The sequence below is a fragment of the Lacerta agilis genome, chromosome 10 (genome assembly GCF_009819535.1).
Source record: "Lacerta agilis isolate rLacAgi1 chromosome 10, rLacAgi1.pri, whole genome shotgun sequence".
NCBI lineage: Eukaryota > Metazoa > Chordata > Lepidosauria > Squamata > Lacertidae > Lacerta > Lacerta agilis.
This window is the reverse complement of record NC_046321.1, coordinates 23,756,988-23,776,561: the sequence shown is the minus strand read 5'-3', so window position 1 is coordinate 23,776,561 and position 19,574 is coordinate 23,756,988.

Sequence of the window (19,574 nt, the reverse complement as noted above, 5' to 3'; positions counted from 1 at the left end):
CCACATTCACACCATGCATTTAAAGCACTATGATACCTCTTTAAACATTCATGTCTTATCTCCAAATGATTCTGGGAGCTGTCATTTCTTAAGAGTGCTGAGAGTTGTTAGGAGAACCCTACTCCTCTCACAAAACTGCAATTCCCAGAGTGGTTTAACAATCAATCGCTCTTCACAGGGGACTCTGTATAGTGTGAATGTTGCCTTGGAGTAATCTGCTGTACTCCTTGTGGCCTCTCCACTTGCTATGGCAAAGTAGAAAGGGCCTACGCTTGGGATAAGAATGACTCCATATTTCAATATATCTTTCCTTGGCCGCTAGGGTGCCATGCATCTTAATTGACAGAGACTGTTAGAGACTGTCGTCCATTTGAATGTGTTCTCTGTCCAAAGGGTTTCCTGGTCCAAGTGTGGTTTCAAGATAACCATAAGAAGGGAGAGCAGCAGGAGCTTTGAAGCTGCCCCTCTACAACTAGCACATGGACAGCAGACTGAGAAGGTGCAGCTCACCTGGTCCCAGTCTTCCCTCTAGGTGAGATGATCAATTGCATTTCTATTTAAATCAGAGTGAGGGAACCTTTTTGGCTCTATGCACCAGATTCTTATTGGATCCCAACCTCATGGGCCAAATTTCACAGGTAAGCAAAGAAGCCAATTTGTCAGTCACCTGATGTCACCCTTAGGAAACTTGCTGGCACTATTACTCCAGCACTGGTTGGTAAAATCAAAGCCTGCTTTGATTTGCCAGTGCATAATCAGGAGCACACTTGAAGGCTCCAATTGAGCATTGGCAGCCACATCTCTAACTAGCCTGCAACCGGACATCACATTTGATTTCAAGTGTTGGGGAGGGCAGGATATTTTGGGGGAATCAACTTTACAGGTTAAATTTGAACCCCTGGTGGGCCAGAAGTTCCTCACTCCTGTTTTACAGGATAGCAAGTATTTCTAAATTTGCATATATACATATAAATCAGCAAATGCAATTTTTTTGCAACTACATGCCCTCTTAATGTCCCCTTTCTTAGTGGTGCATTTTCTGTTTTTTGGCAATGTATGGGTGCACATACAGGCTACACTGAGGAACCCCAAACCTCCTTTCTAATTTCCTCCTTCCTTCTCAGGGTTAAATGAAAAAGAGTGGAGGAGACAATCTGCAGTTTCTAAATGTGGCCTCCCTAGTGGTGCAAATAGAATGTATTTCTTCATTGGTCCCTGCACTCGGCCACATTGCTGGAGGTACCTAGTCTAGTATAGGTGAGAAGTGGGGAAATGCTACCTTCCTTTTAACCTGGAGCTGATTCAATAAAATATATTTATTCCAGGCTTCTCAATGCAGCAGAATTCATTAAGTATAAATCAATGTAATTTATGGATAATCCCAAATGCCACATACCTCTGTGTCCAATTCCGCATCATACAACTGCTTTGTGCAAGGCCATTACTGTATTTCCAGCAACAGGGGCTACTGCTATTGTTGTAGCACGCTGCCCTGTGCTGCTGTGACTACATGGCATTCTGCACCAGTGCATTGACACTGCTGACATCCTAACCCTCCTAAACATGCATAAGGTGGCACAATAGCTCATAAGTCAGGCTACACATCTGTCATATCTGCTACAAGGACTAAGTGGAAGATAATTTGAGTTGGTAGCCATAGTATCATGGCCGGTGTGTAGGAGCTGGTGGTAGATAAAATGAGAGCTGCAATATTTAATAGAATAATAATTGACTAGGTTAGTTATAAAACATTGCAACAACTAACCGCAATTGAAGCAGCAGATTTTATCTATCTATCACATAGCCCCCTGCCTGAGACTCTGGAAAGCCATTGTCAGTAAGTGTGAAAAATACTGAACTAGATCGACCAGTGCACCTAATCCACATAAGGCAACTACTTATGTCCTTGATACAAGTGCTGATAAAAATAAGCTTGATAAGAAGCACCATCTTAAAAGAAGAGCACTCATTTCTCTTTTGCACAAGAGGGAATACCTCTTGCTTTAGGATTTTTTTTATGGATCGAATAGTAGGGTGGTGTTTTTATTTTCATTTTTACTATTAACATATATTATTTTTCTTTCTTTTATTTTACTGTCTTTAATTTTTCCCCCCTCTTCCCCCATCCTTTTCTTTGTTAAATTTTCAAAGCAAAATAATACTGCTTTTACCCAGATGGACATATTTACTCAACAGAATGGTCAGTTAAAATCCACACAATTAAGCAATTAATTGTTGTTATTATTAAATTCCAGCCCTAGTTAAAACGAGGTGTGTTTGTAGTTCATGAGCACAGAAGGTAATCTCACACATTAGGCAGCTGATCAGAGTTATTACAGTTGCTCAGTCAGCTTCTTGCATTCTGTCACAATCCTTAATAAGTCTGGATCAGGATCCAAGAGGAATGTGCATGCAGTAGGCTACATTCCATGAACACACCCATATATATTTTTTTCCAACAGAGTTTTCTTTTGAGAAGGCGCCAGCCCCCTCACCCCGCCCCAAATTGCTCTTGAACGTCCTGATCTCAGAGAATAGCTTGAAGGTTAAGTATGACACCTTAACAAAGGAGAAATTGAGGGGTGTGTTGAACAGGCTATACGCAGTGGTAGATTCTGTCCCTTTGAAAAACCCCTCAGGCAATCCCAAACACCACACCACCCTCACATACCAGTAGCAGACAAACTATTTAGAGTATGGGAATGGACTGTGGTTTATTCACTTTGCACAGCTGGTGACTTAAACAGAGATTCGTGTACTTAAGAGAAATATGATCCACCAAGCTGCCACTTCCAGTTCTTGTAACTTAAATATCCTTCAAGTCAGCAGATGCCTAAAGGCTTAGCAGTACAGAGGACTAGTAAAGTGGCAGAGTGTTTCCTAGTGGGAGAGGGGATATACTTTCTCCTTTGCAGCCCTACGGCTCCCCAATGAGCTGTATTTGAAATAAAAGCCTGCAAACCATGCTTCAGTGATAGTGTTTTAATAAAGGCTTTTCAGCGGGAGCTCACCGCTGTTCAATGTAGCAAGACTGAAATTTGCAGGAATGGCTTTCACCACCAGAATAGGTTCTATTGTTTACATGCCACCCGGGGTCCCAGGGGAATCCACTTCCACATCCTCATCAGAAGCATCTATTAAGTTCATTGGGACTGGAGTAGCAACATAGTGCACACAGCCACCACACCAGCCACACTGATGCTCAGGGTCTCTCTCTTGCTGGGTTGAAATGGCAGTCTTGTGAAAGGGCTATTTTTACCCAGCCATTCACAGGATTTAAGGTGGCTGTCAAAATGGAAGTATGCACAATGAAACAAACATAAGATCACAGTAAACAATAATTAAGAGGGAAACTGTCATTAGTAACAACAAGAAAGGAGTCATAAAGGTGGAGATTTAAGCATTTTTAAAAAAAGCTTGTTTATATCTAACAGTTGTTACCTGCTGACCAAAATTACATGAAGACTGGTGCAAACCCCCCAAGGATCCTGTTCTACAAGTGTGACCTGCAACAATATGTTACAGGATAAACTCATAATAGGATTGCTCCTCTTCTTTTTTTTTTTTTTTTAACAGAATTTATTGACATTTTCATAATATAACAAAAACCCAACCCCACACCTACAAATACCAAAACAAATACAAATAAACATAATGTCAGGATTCTTCTTCTTATCTATATACCTTACAAAAAAAAAATTCTAGTTCTGAATCTTGACGTTTGACTTCCCCCGCCTATACACCTTCGGTTTTAAATCAATATACTATTTCCTTAACAACTTTTCTCTATAAAAAATTTAACTTTACTTAAAAAGAAAAAACACAATTGTCTTAGTCTTTGCATTATAACCTAAATCTTGACCAAATATTCTTATAGCTAAACTTAATTCTTCTATCCTTTATCATGCTGCTTTTAAATTAAAATTCAATATCTCCTTACTTATTTAAAATAAACTTGTAATTAACAGACTTCACACTCCGATTTCGGATACCGTGGCAGACCATTCAGATTATACATTTAATACTTCAACCCACTCCCCCTCTGTCCATTGTCTTTTTCTGTCTTTCACCAGGACCGGATCTCCAATTATCTTCTTCTGGATGTCCACAGAACCAGGCTGCATTCCCAACAAACCTTGCATCGAGCTTCAGGATATTCATCCCCTCTATTCTGGGTTTCTCCGTTTCTTTGTGCCATACTTCTTCTTCTTGTAGAAATCTTAATTCTATGTCCCTTGCCCCCGAGCTGCCACCTCGGAGTCTGGATATTGTAAATCTTCCCGTTCCAGGGCTGCCACCCCCAGAAACCGGCCCCCCTTCCATTCGGAGTTGCCCAGCCATCTCAGACCATCCTTCAAACACCTCTCCCAGCTCTTTGCAAAAGTTTGTTTCCATTGTGTAGAACTTTTGAAAAGCCTCTTCTGTGGAAAATAAGTTCTTTCCATTTATAATTCCACTCAAGGCTTGTAGTTTTCGATTAAGCAGTTCCAGTTGAAAGACACTGAGCATTTCCTCATCCTCCAAATCAGAATTCAATGCCAGCGCGAGCGCAAAGTCCAGCATCTTGGGGGGGAGGATGGGTATCAAGTTTCAGTTCCTGTCTCTTCCTTCCTTTGTTTCAACTTTTTCCCACGAAAGTCCAAGTCGCCGCCATTTCTCCGATGCCGGAGTATAAAGACCAAAACTTCAAATGGAGATATTTTTTCCCCAGTTAACCCCCGAAGGGAAATCTCAACAGTCTCAGTTTTCAATTTCCAGATACTTTCTATCAATTATTGTGGCAGCAGTCACTTAAAGGGTTAATTCCTTTCATCCGCCGAAGGGAGGGAGGCGGGCTGCCTTTCTTCTTTCCCCCAGATCGTTCCAGAGATACAAAGAGTCAATCAATTACTCACCGCCTCTGGGTTCTTTACACTCACTAAAGACAGGTAGAACTTAGACGCTCATCACAGGCTTTGTCGCCGCATTTACATCCCGGTTGGGGCATGTCCCCTATGGCCCGGCTCCGTCGTCCCTTCACCCCCACTCCCCCTTTACAGGGGGAGCGGGGGAAGGGTTCGGAGCCACAACGGGCACAGCCGGGGAGCCCAGGGAGCGGGACGCTCTTCCCGCACCCCAACCGGAGCCCCGCTTTGCGGTAGCGGGGCTCCTAACCCCCGGGATGGACTGGGTGCTTCGCAGCCGAAGCAGCCCACGACCACCCGCAATGGCGTCAGCCGCCGGAAGTCTCAGCCGCCGGAAGTCAGGATTGCTCCTCTTCATGGTTCCAGCCATGCCTTCCTCCAGCAGGCTATTATATTCCCATATCTTCAGTTTCCATTTTTCTTTTCCAATTGACATTCAGCATCTGTCATGTTCTGGTCTGATTTCACAAAGGACAAGGTGAGGCAGGGTCAGAGCTTGCCGGACGATGGTTAGCTGTAAGTGAGAAACTTGCTCTAGCAAAGGTCGGAAGTACCATAGGATGAGGCCTTTTAAGCCTCTGTCTCCAGATGCCTTCCTTCAGTCTCCACCTCTTTGTAGAGACCTTCAGAGCCCTAAAGGGCCAGCTCTCTAGCCTGAAAATGGGGTCCCCCTCCTCTGTTCCATAGGCTTCCTCCCAGTGCACTCTTTGCACCACTGGACTGTTGATATGTGGTGGAAGGCACCCAGTCTCTGTCCCTATAGGCCTGGGAGTTTCCTCTAGGAGCTTCTGCCTAACAGCTTCAGGTACAATGCTCTCTCTATCATTAGCAATCACCTCTGTGCCCTGAAATGACTCCCCATCTGGTGCCCCTGCAGCTTCTGACTCAGTGTCTGATTACTGACAATATTCTGTTGCTACTAAGCATGTTCAGTCCTCATTGGGCTGTGCCCGCTCACATTTTTTTCAGCTTCTCGGTGTTTCAACAAAAATTTTCTACTTCTGCAAACCTTGGAGTTCCCTCAAGAATTCTGATACCTCCCTGCTTTGGCTCCATGTCTCTTGGCACCCACCACCTGTGTGACAGTGGCAATTCCTTTTGCCCAAAAGCTCTTGTTCCATACTGTAAATGTTACACACACCCACACCCACACACACCCACAAAAAAAGAAACTGTAGATTTAAAAGATTGGGTGGAGAAGGTGTTCTCTGAGCACTGAACCTAATTGTTATTTAATACTTCTTGCTTCATTTATTCCTGAAAATTCTATCATTTTCAAGATGATCAGTCCTTTGTTATTTGCTGCAACAAGAGATGAACGCTTCAGTTTCTCGTTTTTCCACTCTTAAGTTCAGTTCACCCTGCCCCCAGTTTCTACCAACACTTGCTGGTTGGTTTGTTTTTTAATAATTTTAAAAGTCTGCATTTATACAAATATTTGTGTGCTTTTCTCCTAATATATATACATGACAGGCAAAGCAATAGTCCCACAGCTACATTCACTGACAGAATTCCCAAGGATTTTTAGTCATGCTGCTGAGGTCTACCATGAAACTAGAGGTGGGTGAAGAGGGAATTAGAGGCAATTCTAGTTACTGATGGCATGTTTTAAGGATGGGACATTGAACCACTTGCACCTTCCATCTTTGAGTCTGAGGTGCACCAGGAAAACCCTGCCATTAGGCAGCCATTAGGTGCCATTAGGCAGAATGAGGCTGCCAAGTCATGGGGCAAGTGCAAAAGAACAGTGAATTGCAGGAAGGTACTGGAGCTTTCTGTGTGTGCCACATAGCCTGCCCTGAACCCTGTAAAGCAGCCCTCAAGTGGGGTTGGAGAAGATGCCCCATCATCAGAATTAAAGTAAGAATCAACTGTCAAAAAATCTGAAAGAGAGGGGGGTGCCACCTTGTCCTTTGTCTCAGGCAGCTAAGGAGGTTTACAAAGCACCTTGCCCTGTGCCCTGCAAGCTGATTGTCAGGGCTTGCATGGCACTGCAGACATAAGCTCCAGTGATCAACTGATAACCAGAGCTTGCAAATATATGTCATCATGCGTAGGGCAGGTGGGCGTGGCTTGACCAAAACAGCCTGGTGGGCCTAATTAGACCTATGTGCTGGAAATTCCGCACCACTATTCTGAAGGAGCTGGGGGGGGGGGGGAACAAAGGTATTCATGCAGTTCAACTATGATTGATGCCCACTAGCAAGAGCAAGACCTGCTTTTAAAGCGATAGAGCCTGAAACTACTTTTGCTCCACAGTCCTATTCAGAATATTCACAGCAGCTGAGAGCAGATGACATACGCATGGCACCTTCACAACTGAAATGAACCATTTTTGCTCACAAGAAGAAAAAAAATCTGGTTCCATCTTGCACAATGCTGCAAGCAATTAGGAACATACATATTGCAACAGGAAGAGTCTCCCATAGCATACATCCAGTTCCCCAGTGGGGAGTACTTGAATCTATTGAACAAACTAGACCTTCACTTCAAAGGAATGGAGATCAGAGAGAATCACAATACTAATCTTTCCCACAAGCTTTCCTCATAGATGTTTCTTCATTAGCATGTGCAACTTCTTTTTTCAGTACAGTATACTATATTGAGCAAATTGCTTAAGTGACGATCACACAGTTGGAGTGCTGTGGCCCACTGTACAGGTATGACAACTCGCCATGTTAGGTTTCCATGGCATTTGTTGCACACACCCATGTATCACACAGCCACAAAGCTTGGGGGATAAAAATCAGGGCACTGCCTTGTATTGAGTTCTCACCCTGCAGCATAACATATTTCCACCATTCATATGTCTGGTTGCTTTAATGTACTAAATAAAACACCTGCTTTTCACCTATAGGTGTTGAACTGTACACATGTATACAACATTCAGATGTTCCACCCCCATTTATACATGCATGAATGGCAGAGCTAGGGGGAACATTTTGGGTGGGCTTAGAGGAGCTGGGTACACTAATTTGTATTGTCTAATCTGGCCCTTTTTCACTGATAATTCCGGGGGGGGGGGTTCAGAATTACTCAGGAGACAAGATCAAGAGAAAAGTAGCTGTACTCACATATGTTTAAGCACTGAAAATATCCACTATAATAGTTAGGTAAAGATGTTTTTTACAGTCTTACAACAGTGAGCAATTATGTATTGGACTGGATTAGGGGAAACATCCAGTCTAACCTAAGGGAAGACAGGATCCCTGTGTAACAGTTTCATAGAAGAAGGAAATTGGGGCAGGTGTAAGATGACCATAATATACCTACATTCCCCTCTTCTCTACATTTGGCCTGATCTGCCTTTAGTTATGGTTGGCCTACTTCCACCTTCTGCTACCACAACCCTCCTTCCTTTTCCTCCCCACCCAACTCTAATCCTCAAGGGTAATTGGGGAGGAGAAGAGAGGTAAGAGGATGTCCTCTGTACCAGGACCTTGGGGGGGATTGCCTAGAACAAACTGAAACAGGGCAGAAAAGCATTGCAGATGAGGTGTAAGATGAGGGGCAGTTATGGTTACAATATGTCCCCAATTCTACATCAGGGGAGAGAACCCTTCTCATTCTGTGGATTCCATTCCTTTCTGGGCAACCTTCCAGGGCCAAGAGGCAAAAGTGGGCAGAGCAGTAAGAACCAATGTTACCATTGCACAGTACACTCATTTCTACACACCATCATGTACACCCCTCTTCATCCTCCATTCAGGCAAGCAGGAGACATCAGAGGACACATTCCAGCCTAGCACAAACACTCTAGGATGGTGTAAAGCAAAGGCAGTGATGGGTGTGGCCTGGGGAGAGTCCCAAGGGCCAGAAGGAGAGGTCTGAAGGGGAGAGCCCTGGAAGTTCAAATCCCATCAGCCTTTCAAAGGCTTCAGATGACTCTAAGCTGAGACAATTTCTTCCCAAATTCAGCTTGCAGGACTGCCCAGGAACTGCTCAAGGTCCTGAATGGCCTGGCTTTGAAGCAGCTCTGGTATTCATTATGACACCCACTCACACCCTGAGGGCCTCAAGCCACAGCAGAACAAGATAAAGCTTTCATCTAAATGCTTAGGGCCAGCTCTACCATTAGGCAGAGTCAGGCAGCAATTGATGGTTTTAGACAGAGGACAAAGGCATGACCCGCTCCAAGCCTCCTAAGATAGCTAGCTGCTCTAGGTGTGGTGGGAGATGTTACCCTATCACCACTGCTGAAGTCAGATTCAACTGTCACTCCAGTATAAGGAATTGGGGGGAGGAATTGACACCATTTTGCCATTTGCTTCAAGCAGTAAAATATATTGGGCTGGCCCTGTAAATGCTGCACATTTCACAATAGTAATCACCTTCCTTAAACATAACTGATCTTTACTAGAACCATCCAGTCTGGAGACATACCTGTGGAAAACCACAAATCCACAGTCTCTTTGCCATTCCTAATCAGATATACCAATGCAACATTTCAGTTGGGAGGAAGGGAGGCAGTTACTGCTAACAATGAGCTCTCTCATCCATCCTATTAGGCTACTCTCTGACTGATCCCTGTTGGTGGTTATTATTAGTTTCCTGCACTTCTTGCGGTATTATAAAGCCCCAAATCAAGTTACTGCAGGATCTCCATCTAAGAAGATAATGGGCAATAAGCTTTCAACATGTGCAAAGAAATAAAATCATTTAGCAAAGTTAACACTCAATACAGCTTATGTTTAGAACCCAAGGACACAGCTTGAGCAGAAGCAGTAATGGAGCCAGCCACTGTGACACCAGCAGCCACTCTCTCTTATTCATTAATCAGCTGCCACACCAGCTTGTGAAAGTTAACCAAAGCATCAATTTTAATGTAGGGAGCAGAGTGAAGTTTCCGCTTAACAGTTTTGTTGCTTGATTCTCTCTAACATCCCAGAGTTTTCATAGCATTCCCAAATAAGAACCATAAAAACAACAACAACAAGCAGAAGGAGGCTACATTGTCTGGGAAATGTTCTGGCAAGTTTCCTTAGAACACTTTTTCCAACGTGCTTGAAACGCTTCTCATACATTGTAAATAGCCCTCACAACAAGCTCTTTAGGGTAGGCCCATGCTATCATTCCAATGAAGAGGGCTGAAACTGAGAGATAGTGGTTCAATGTCAATTCTACAAAGACCAATAAGTCAACCATCATGCAAAATTTGGTTACTTAGAGGTGTCTTACAGTGTCTTAGATGCCTATGGGAAACTTCCAATGTGTGGAGAACACATTCCCCCCCAAATATATATATATATAGCAGAAGATTCTTCTGTCCTCTGTTACTGCTACATCTACTGCACAAATATTTTAATTCTGATTTCTATTTTAGTCAATAAGCATTTTAACTGAACTGCTTTGGAAATTATAACTGGAGGTTTTTAAAAAAATAATAATGCAAAATGTAAATTGGATTCATTATTAGTGTTAGAGCAGTAATACTGTTTTCATGTGTAAAATACTTGTGCAATATTAGATAGGACAAGATTATCTCTGAATATGTAAGGTACCGATTATACTGAATGATGAAAAGACAATCAGTAGGGATCAGTCTTTGTGCATAACTGCACGGGACTCATTTGCACCATGTTTGAATAATACTTTTCATAAAATTACAACCTAAGACCAAATGGTGCTGGATGGAGGACCTCATAGCTAGGGATAGGAGAGTTTGGTTCATATCCTGAAATGAATCAGCATGACCAACACCAAAAATCTTGCAGGTATAAATAGTGCTGAAAGTGGGGTTGCAAATGACCACTCCAATAGCATAACAAGCACCATCAATATGGACACACAATAAAAAGGACGTTTGGAGGGGCTCCCAGAGACTTTTGATGTCCCCAGGTGTACTGTCTTCCCCCATTTGTTTTTATGCTTTCCTTTGTGTTGCCTTCTGTGGTCTTGTGTCTGCATTCAGACTTGGCTCTGTAAACCCAATCTTAAGCTTACTGATGCTTGTTTGGAAAAGCTGGACAGCAGCAGCTTGGGTTTGGCTAGCAGTGAGCTAGTTTGCTTGGCAGAACGCTTGACTGCTGCTGCTTTGGGAGTAACACAGACTGCCTGTGTGCTTGCTCCTGCAACCTTGCCATTCCTGCTCCACCTGTTCCCTTATTAAGAAAATATAGTGTTACAAAGTCACCATAAATTTCCAGTGTGCTCATCTATATTTTCCTAAAGGTGTCTCAATGCTTAGCATCGAGCTTTTTAGCTAAAGGGCTTTACTGCTCCTGGAAGCTTTCATAAGAATAATAATTATTATTATTTTAATTCTGAGCTGTCCCTTCAGCTGCTTTAGTTCATATAGCTTAGTCAAGTGTTGGTTAGTCTTAGGCTCTCTTCCAATTGGCTAGTAGACTTTAGCTCAGGGCCAAATTATCAGTCTTGTGGAATGCAGGTAGTCCATGATCCTATTCTGTGTTGAGCACTTTGCAAAATCTTCTTTAATGCCAATCTCCAGGATGACATTTTGGGGTAGAGAGGAAGGAGGGTTTACACCAGGAAGACTAGAAGGCTCTGTCAATTTTGGTTCTCCCATTTTCTCATTTTCCAGTCTTAAATTCACTTCTCCATGTTTCTGAAGAAGTCTGCAGATTTTTTTGAACAAAATCCTCATGAAAGTTGGCATTTAGTGCAAATTTCTCCTAACAAACAGATTTTTGCATGCAGTTTTAACTAAATTTTAAATCTATAAATCAAACTAATTTTTGCGAGCAATTGATTTTTTGTGTTTATTTTCTCTAATATATTCATTTGTATGTGCACTTTTCCCTAATACACGAATTTTTGGTAAACATTATTTGGTTGAAGAACTGCATTGCAACATTTAGAAAAGTGTGGATTCTGAAGGATGGCTGTTTCAATTCTCATGTTGCTTCGGAAAGTGTGGATTTGATAAAGTCACCTTTAAATGTGAACTCAAATAAATTTCTTCCCATCCCTTAGTTTGAAATAATCCACCTTCATGTGACAAAGGAACAGTAAGTAAATCATGTTCTAGATACTGAAACTGTCAAATAAGATAACGGTTAGCAACCAGCAAACTTCAAACCAAATCAGGTTCGTGAAGAGCAGCTGCTAAGCCTGTCTTTGCTCATGCTACAGCAACTCCCTGAAAGCCAGCGGAGGTCGATTGCATTGGCTGGCAATCAAGAAAGGCCATGCATTGTTGTTGTTGTTGTTGTTGTTTTACTCCTTTTGGGGGAAGGCAACATAAAAAGCAGTGTTGTAACAGATCCTTGCCAGTGTCTCTCCCTGTATTCTCTGCTCTGACTAGCAGCTGCTCTCCAGGGTCTCAAACACTGGGTCTTCCACCTTATCTGCTACCTGATCTTTTCAACTGGAAATGCCAGGGATTGAACCTGGGACATTCTGCATGCTCAGGTCCATCCAGGCAGTTTTAAACTAGGGGACTAGATAGCCCAATTCAACTTTTTGCAGAACTGCAGCATATACCCCAAATTGCACTGGACTCACACGTTAATGCAGGTAAGGAGGACAAGTGTGGGCTTTACTGCCCTTCAAGCCATCCTCCATACAGATGTTAGAACTCAGCATAGATTAGCCCCAAAACAGATATGCAGGTCCCCAAAATCTGAAATGGGGAAGCTGCCTTGCTATTCGGAAACAACCAGGATATCAGACCTTAGCTGTGGGCACAGGTGGGGATATCAGGGTTCACTTCACATTCTCATTCTTCTGTGCAGTTTAACCTGCAATAGATCCATAGTGTCCAAACTTTATTCTTTCAGGGATTCTCTTGGTTTGTGTTCCAAGGAACACTTGCATGTGTCAGAGTACTGGGGGGCAGGCATATTCTAGGGTGCGTGCAATTAACATGGCGCTCTGGCCAGGCTTATTAGACTCCCCTGTTGCCTTGCATGAGCTAGGATCACACCCAGAGATGATAAGCCCCTTGAGCTATGCACTGCAGGGGGAGACAGGCAGTGGCAAGCAAGCTGTCCCTCCAGAAAGGATGTCTGCCATGATTCAGGAATGCCTGGGCTCAAAAAACAGAGTTTGGAAACCAATGAAGTAGAAGGAGAGCTGGCTTTACTGCCTCCCCATGCATTTCCCTGACATACCAAGGATTCTATTAACAAAGGCTTCCTGCCCTTAGGAAAGACACAGCTCCATTTTGTTAAGATTACAAAATGGAGGCGTGCCCTTCCTAAGGGTAAGAACTACTCTGAGGGGAGCTGGGAGGCAAAGTCAGACTATTTATATTCACAGCTGGCTAAGGTGTTCCTGGGGGCCATGGACAACCAACACAAGCAGGTGAAGACAGGAAAATCCTTTAATTTACACTACAGACTGATTACACTACACTAAATAACCAGTGAATTCCAGAACTACAGAGACAAGAGTTCTTTCATTTTGCTTGCCCTCCAACAGCACCAGAATGACAAAGCCTGAAACTGTAGCTTTTTTTCAGTAGTTCACTGCAGCAAAGTCCCAGGCTGGATCTAGACACATCAAAGAAGCATTTCAGTTAAATGTGTTTTAAATTCTGTATGAGAAATCAGGTTGGCAAAAACGGAACTCCACAGCGCCAACTGGCGCCATAGTGTTAGAAAATGCATAAGCAATGCATAAAAAGCACTTTTATTTTGCCAATCTAGCTGAGTCCCCTGTTGCTCATTTCCTGGCTAGTTTTCTCATAGTAACAGGGAGAGAATAACAGGTTGTGTGGGTAGAGTCCTGTCCCAGTGCTGCATCACGTTATGATTTTTGTACATATGAAAATGTGAGTACAGCCAGGTGCATTGCTTAAGTAGACAACTAAACTAGTTGGGAACAGGCCCATGGAAATTTTTTTGCATATGCTAGTTTGTATGCATAGATACCTCTAGTCTAGGCAGATTAAGCCATAGTTAATCCCAGTTTGTCAGATGCAGACAAAATGTCAATGTATAATGCATCAAAAATTGAAGTGAAAGCATCAAAAATTGGGGAGAACTTTCTGACCATAACAGTGGATCAGACTACCTTGGAAAGTGGTGGACTCTCTTTTATTGGATGTTTTCAAGCAGAGGTTGGATGGCCATATGTCAGGGATTCTTTAGCTGGGATTCCTGCATTGCAGTGGGTTGGCCTAGATGACCCTTGGGTTCCCTTCCAACTCTACAGTTCTATGATTATGCAGACAGACTCCTCTTTGTGGCTATGCTGAAGGGAAAGAGGGGAAGGTGGAGCTAATGAACCCAGGGATAGGCTAATCTTAGTTACATAAAAAATAAAGCATTACATCTGAATGCAGGCACTATTTGGAATAACCCTAAAATGAGAATTTTACTGGACTCAATTTTCCATCTTTAGTATGCCTATCTTTCCCTAAAAGATGCCTGTGACCAGTTTCATGCAATTATCTCACATGTGTGCTTATAAATGATTTATTAAGATCTGCATCGGCTAGATATTTTAATCTGTCCTAATTAAAACTGGCAGAGGAAGAGCCATAATTATGCCCTCAGCCATTGCTCAGCCACCATTTGCAATCGTGGCCTTGTGTTGAGACATCAAAAATGTTCTAAAGAAATAGATGATTATGGTTTCAATTGTTACTAATTACAGATATTGTTCTAGGGTTTTAGGCAAACCATGCTTTGTGGTTTCTCTTGCAGAAGGGTGTTTTACAAGCATAATTTGTTACAGACATTTCAATTTTAATGGAAAAATCCAACCCTAAAACTACAGAACTTATAGCCAAGTTCCTCACTGTAACCATCAAAACTAGGCCACTCATGTTAAAGGGGAGATAAGTTCTGAGCCTTTTAAAAACTATTTTTGATTGTGCTTTTCAAAATAAAGAGTATAACAAATTCCACCATCTGTGCGCATGTTTTTCTCCGCTGTGATTGTCATAACCCTATATTGTATCTCAGGGGTTGCAAACCTGATGCCAGCAAAAGCTTTCACTGGTGCCTCTGGGCAGGTGCCCCAAACTCTAAGCTTCATTTTAAACTAAGTAAGTTTCTAGGCCTTGTGGAAAGAAAGTTATGGGGCACATTGTAATCTCTAAGCAATTTCTGCAGCATGAGAGTGAGTGTGGGGCTGTCACCTTGAATATTTTTCTTGGTACTGAGTAATACTCCTTGTTGCTATTAAAGAGCAACAGCATCAATTTGTACAAAATCAATATTGTATGATGTCCAAAATCAGAACCAGCAGGACATAGCTGACTTCCTATGGTAAAGATGAGGCTCTGGGGGAAGGTTCTCTAATTTTGTGTTATGATATGCTCCCCCACCCCCACCACAGCATAGCAGCTTCTTTTTCTTTTGTAACTGGTGCCCACAGCACCCTCTAAAACTTTAAAGTGTGCCCACTGATCCAAAAAGGTTGTATCTGACTTTTATTGTCTGTAGACCAGGTACATTTTACATGCACATATTAACTCCTTCTATGGCCCTGGTCCTCATTTGGCTTATGAACATCCTGTGACAAAGATTATGACCTATGTGTAAGGGTGGATCACTTAGCTTTCAGCTGAGCCCAATTGACATGATGAGCTCAATAGAGGGCCAGCCCAATACATTTGGCTGTCTGAGGTGGAGTAGGAAATGACGCACACATACCAAGTGCACACATCCAACACATACCAATTCTCTTCCAAGATGGAAGAGAAATTCGCTTCAGTTTGCATTTAAGTACAAACTTACCTAATTCACACTTTTCCAAACAATACAAGAACCGAAACCGAGTTACGCTTTCAAATTCACACATCTCAGAATTTTGCAATGCAGTTCTCCAGCCTAATGATGAGTGCAGAAATGCATATGAAGTAAATATTAAAGGAAACTGCTCTGCAAAAATGTGTATATTAGGCAAAATTGCATGCAAAGGTGTATGTTGGGAGAAATTCAGGTGAAAATACTGGTGAATTTTCACAGGAAGTTAATTTTTCAAACTTTGCAAACTGATGTGGAAACATGAACTGAATTTAAGACTGGAAAAATTAGAAATGGACAAGGACAAAATTGCTCATCCCTTGTGCAATGAACCAGTCTCGAGGTAGAAAACCCCACATGTGCTTTCCCATCCTGCCAATACTAAAGGGTATTTATATTTGAATTATTTCCAAACATTTATATTTAGGGAAACACCAAGCAACGTACAAAATTTGCAAAGCACACAATATAAATATTAGTAAGGCAACATAAAGCACGATATCAAAAATCTGCTTAGCCCCCCCCCCCACACACACACAGAGAGAGAGAGCGAGAGAGAGAGAGAGAGAGAGAGAGAGAGAGATGGTTCTGGGAAGGCTGTGTAAACAAATAAGCTTTCAACATATGCCAAAGACTAAAAATCATTGGTGCATGTCAAATATTTCACCTAGAGGGGTGCCACCACACTAAAGGTCCTGCTTCAAGCAACCACAGAGTGGAACTCAGTTGCATATGGCATCGCTTCAGAGAATTTCCAGAACTGGGCAAGTCTAGAGATTGGGGAACGTGCCAGCCAGAAATGTTGGAAGCTATAGCTGAATGGGGGGGGGACGGACGACCAGCTCAAGGGCTATTTGTTGTTGTTTTATGTAACTGGGAGTGGACTGGGGCCTCATGGACTTGAGCTATTTCCCATTCTCATTAATGAGCCTCTAGGAAAAACAGTTGCATTTACAGTGAGGATCATTTCCCATTCCACCATCCCTTCCATCAACATTGACATTACCCCATGTTGGAAAAAATACAGAATTTTAATGTTTGTCTGATGGTGCTGGGATTGTTGTTTTTTCTATGTATGTATCTTCCTGTAGACATGTGAAGGGGCCTAACACATTGTGAATATTCACATTAATTACATAGATTTTATTGCAATAGTGAAAATGTAGTTGGAATTTAAGAACAGTCCATCTGTCAATCTAGTCTAATGAACTTTATTGATTATCACTAATATCATTTATTGGATTTCTTACCCGCCCTTTACCATAAGGTCCAAGGGACAACTTACACCAATATAAAGATTCAATATAAATATCTGTTGTTGTTTTTTTACAGTAAATGTGTAGAATGGATCCTATATATCAGGTATCAAAGGCCAAGGTGAAGAGGCTCCATTTATCTATTGGGCAGTCTTGCACATATCCCATTAATTTCTGTGTGACTGGATTGGAAGAACTTAGGAACAAGGGAAGCCGTCTTATTCCAGGTCAGGGCATTGGTCTATCTAGCCCATGGGTGCCTACCATGAATGGCAGCAGCTTCCCAGGGTCTCAGACAGCTAGAGGTCCTTCCTGTCCTCTGTTCCTGCAGTGGTAGTCCATCTTTTCCAGCTCAAGAGCCACATTCCCTTTGAGAAAACCTTCCAAGGAAAAGGGCTGGTCCAGAGGCTAAAGGGGGAGAGCAATTAATGTATATTGTACCTGTGGGGCAACATAATTTACATAGACTAGATTGTCTTTGTCATTAATCCAGTACTTGCAGAGCACCTGGTTTTGCTGATCTGTTTCATCCCCCTCCCATGCTAAGGATAGGCAGACCTCTAGGCTTCTCGTAAGAGGTAGCCTAAGTTTAAAAGGCATTCCCCCCTATGCTCACCACATAGATATGTTTTAGTACTAGAAACCAGCTCACACTCCTTACACAAAAAAATCCAGTCCTGGTTTCCCCTCCGCCCAGCTAAGCTTTCATTTCAGCAGTTTAATTTAGTGGGGGAGATTTAGTCTTTGCTGTTGCTACAACTGCTGTACAGTTGGGAATCAGCATGTCTTGTTGATATTCTGCAAATAACCCCGAGAATACACCTTCTGCCCTTCCTGTGTTAAGGCTCCAAAAAGGAGCACAGGAAGCTTTCAGCTAGACATACCCTAAAGGCAGTCAAAATGGAATGAATGAGTTTTTGGTGTTGTTGGTTTTGTTTTTGGCTTTTATTTTTTATTTTTTTGCACAACGGGGCAACTGCATGCAATAGCTTGGCTTCTTCCTCTTGATCCCCCATCATTCTTATTCAGGAGGCTTAAGGTGCATAGTCTCAGCTGGCAGTGTAAGTTGAACTCAGGTTTTTTAGGGCCCTTGCCAAGTCATCCTCTATGGACCCCACCCAACCACCCTCAGGGAGCCTACAGCCTCACTGCAGCCAGTCCAGAGGACTTGCTGGTGGCCCCTGCTGGGTTGCAGGCAGTTGCCCAGCCATGCTGACCCTTGACACCAGCTGTTCATCATAGACTTGTAGAGTTGGAAAGGATCCTGAGGGTCATCTAGTCCAACTCCCTGCAGTGCAGGAATATCAACTAAACTAAAGCATCCATTGGGAGGCACAGAATAAGAAGCTTTTCTTGACATGTCACACTCAGCATTGGTTCAGAGAGGAAGCTCATTGGAATTCTGTCTTCATTGGGGCTGGCTGGGTTCTTGCCGATTGGGGTGGTGATATATGTGACCTGTTGGGTCTTGTAAAAAACCACAGAGTTGCCTCATCTCATAAACAGAATTCCGTAGGAACAGAGCACAGCACTTAACCTTTCTGATCTTGATTAGCTTCCACTGAAGCTTAACCATGGGCGACAAGCAAAAGCTACATCAGATAAGCTCGCCTGATAGTAAGAACTTTTCCAGGCACTTTAAAGGAACATGCCAAAGGAGGAACAGTGAAAACATAAATTTCAACAAACCTTGACTCATTTAATCTGCCACCTCCTACAAACGTCACTCCAAGAGTATGTTCACATTAGCAACTTAAAACATTTCCCTGGCTGCATTTCAATCCACATTTGCATGGTATTCACAGAGAGGGGTAGTTAGCCAGTGGTGACTAACAGCAGATGGAGCTAGAGCCCATGACAGGCAGACACAACTAGTTCTCATTTTGCAGCCATCCTCCTTTCTGCTGAGTTCTAAAAGAGTAATACTAAGCCTAAGTAGGAGGAAGCTGGGAGCCAATGCCACTCCCTGCACCAGTTGTAAGCAAGAAGGCAGGTGGGTTTGAAAGAATCAAGACTGAGGTGGAAGGGGCACCCCATTTACTCCAATGGAGCAGCCTCTATTGGCATTGGCATGGATGGGGAACCTGTGGTCCTCCTGGTGCAGTTGAACTGCAACTCCTACCAGCCCCAGAGAGCCACAAGCTCATGAGTCCTCTATAAAATAATAGCTTGAAAACATGCATTCTCACTAAGAAGAGTGGATTACTCCAGTGACGCAAACACTTAATGCAGGGATGGAAAACAGCAGCCCTCCAGACGTGGTTAAATTTCAGCTCCCATCATCCCCAGCCTTGCTGACTGGGTCTGATGGGAAGTGGAGTACAACAGTATCTGCAGGGGCCTATTTTAACACTATAAAACAGAAAATGGATCTATTTGGCTGATTCCTGGTGGGGTTTTTTTATCTTGGAGTATTTGCTTTGCATATGCATACATACCACACACACACACACACACAGACACCGGTTAAACATTACATTCAGAAGAGCATTAAGATTAAAAGGAATTAAGTTGCCACCACTTTTAAATGGCTTAGAATTTAAGAGTTTTAAAATAAGGTTTTATATTAATACCTAAGCCCTTTATGGAACTTATTATGTTTAGGAAGTTGGTATTGCAAAGGCATTATCTTTTCTCTGTATTTTCACTATAACCTGATTGGGAAGGGACAGAGCAGTGTGCAAAATAATCAGGCAATTTTGTGCCATGAAAATCTGCTTTAGAAGAGTTTGAAGTATATGAAGATGCGAAAG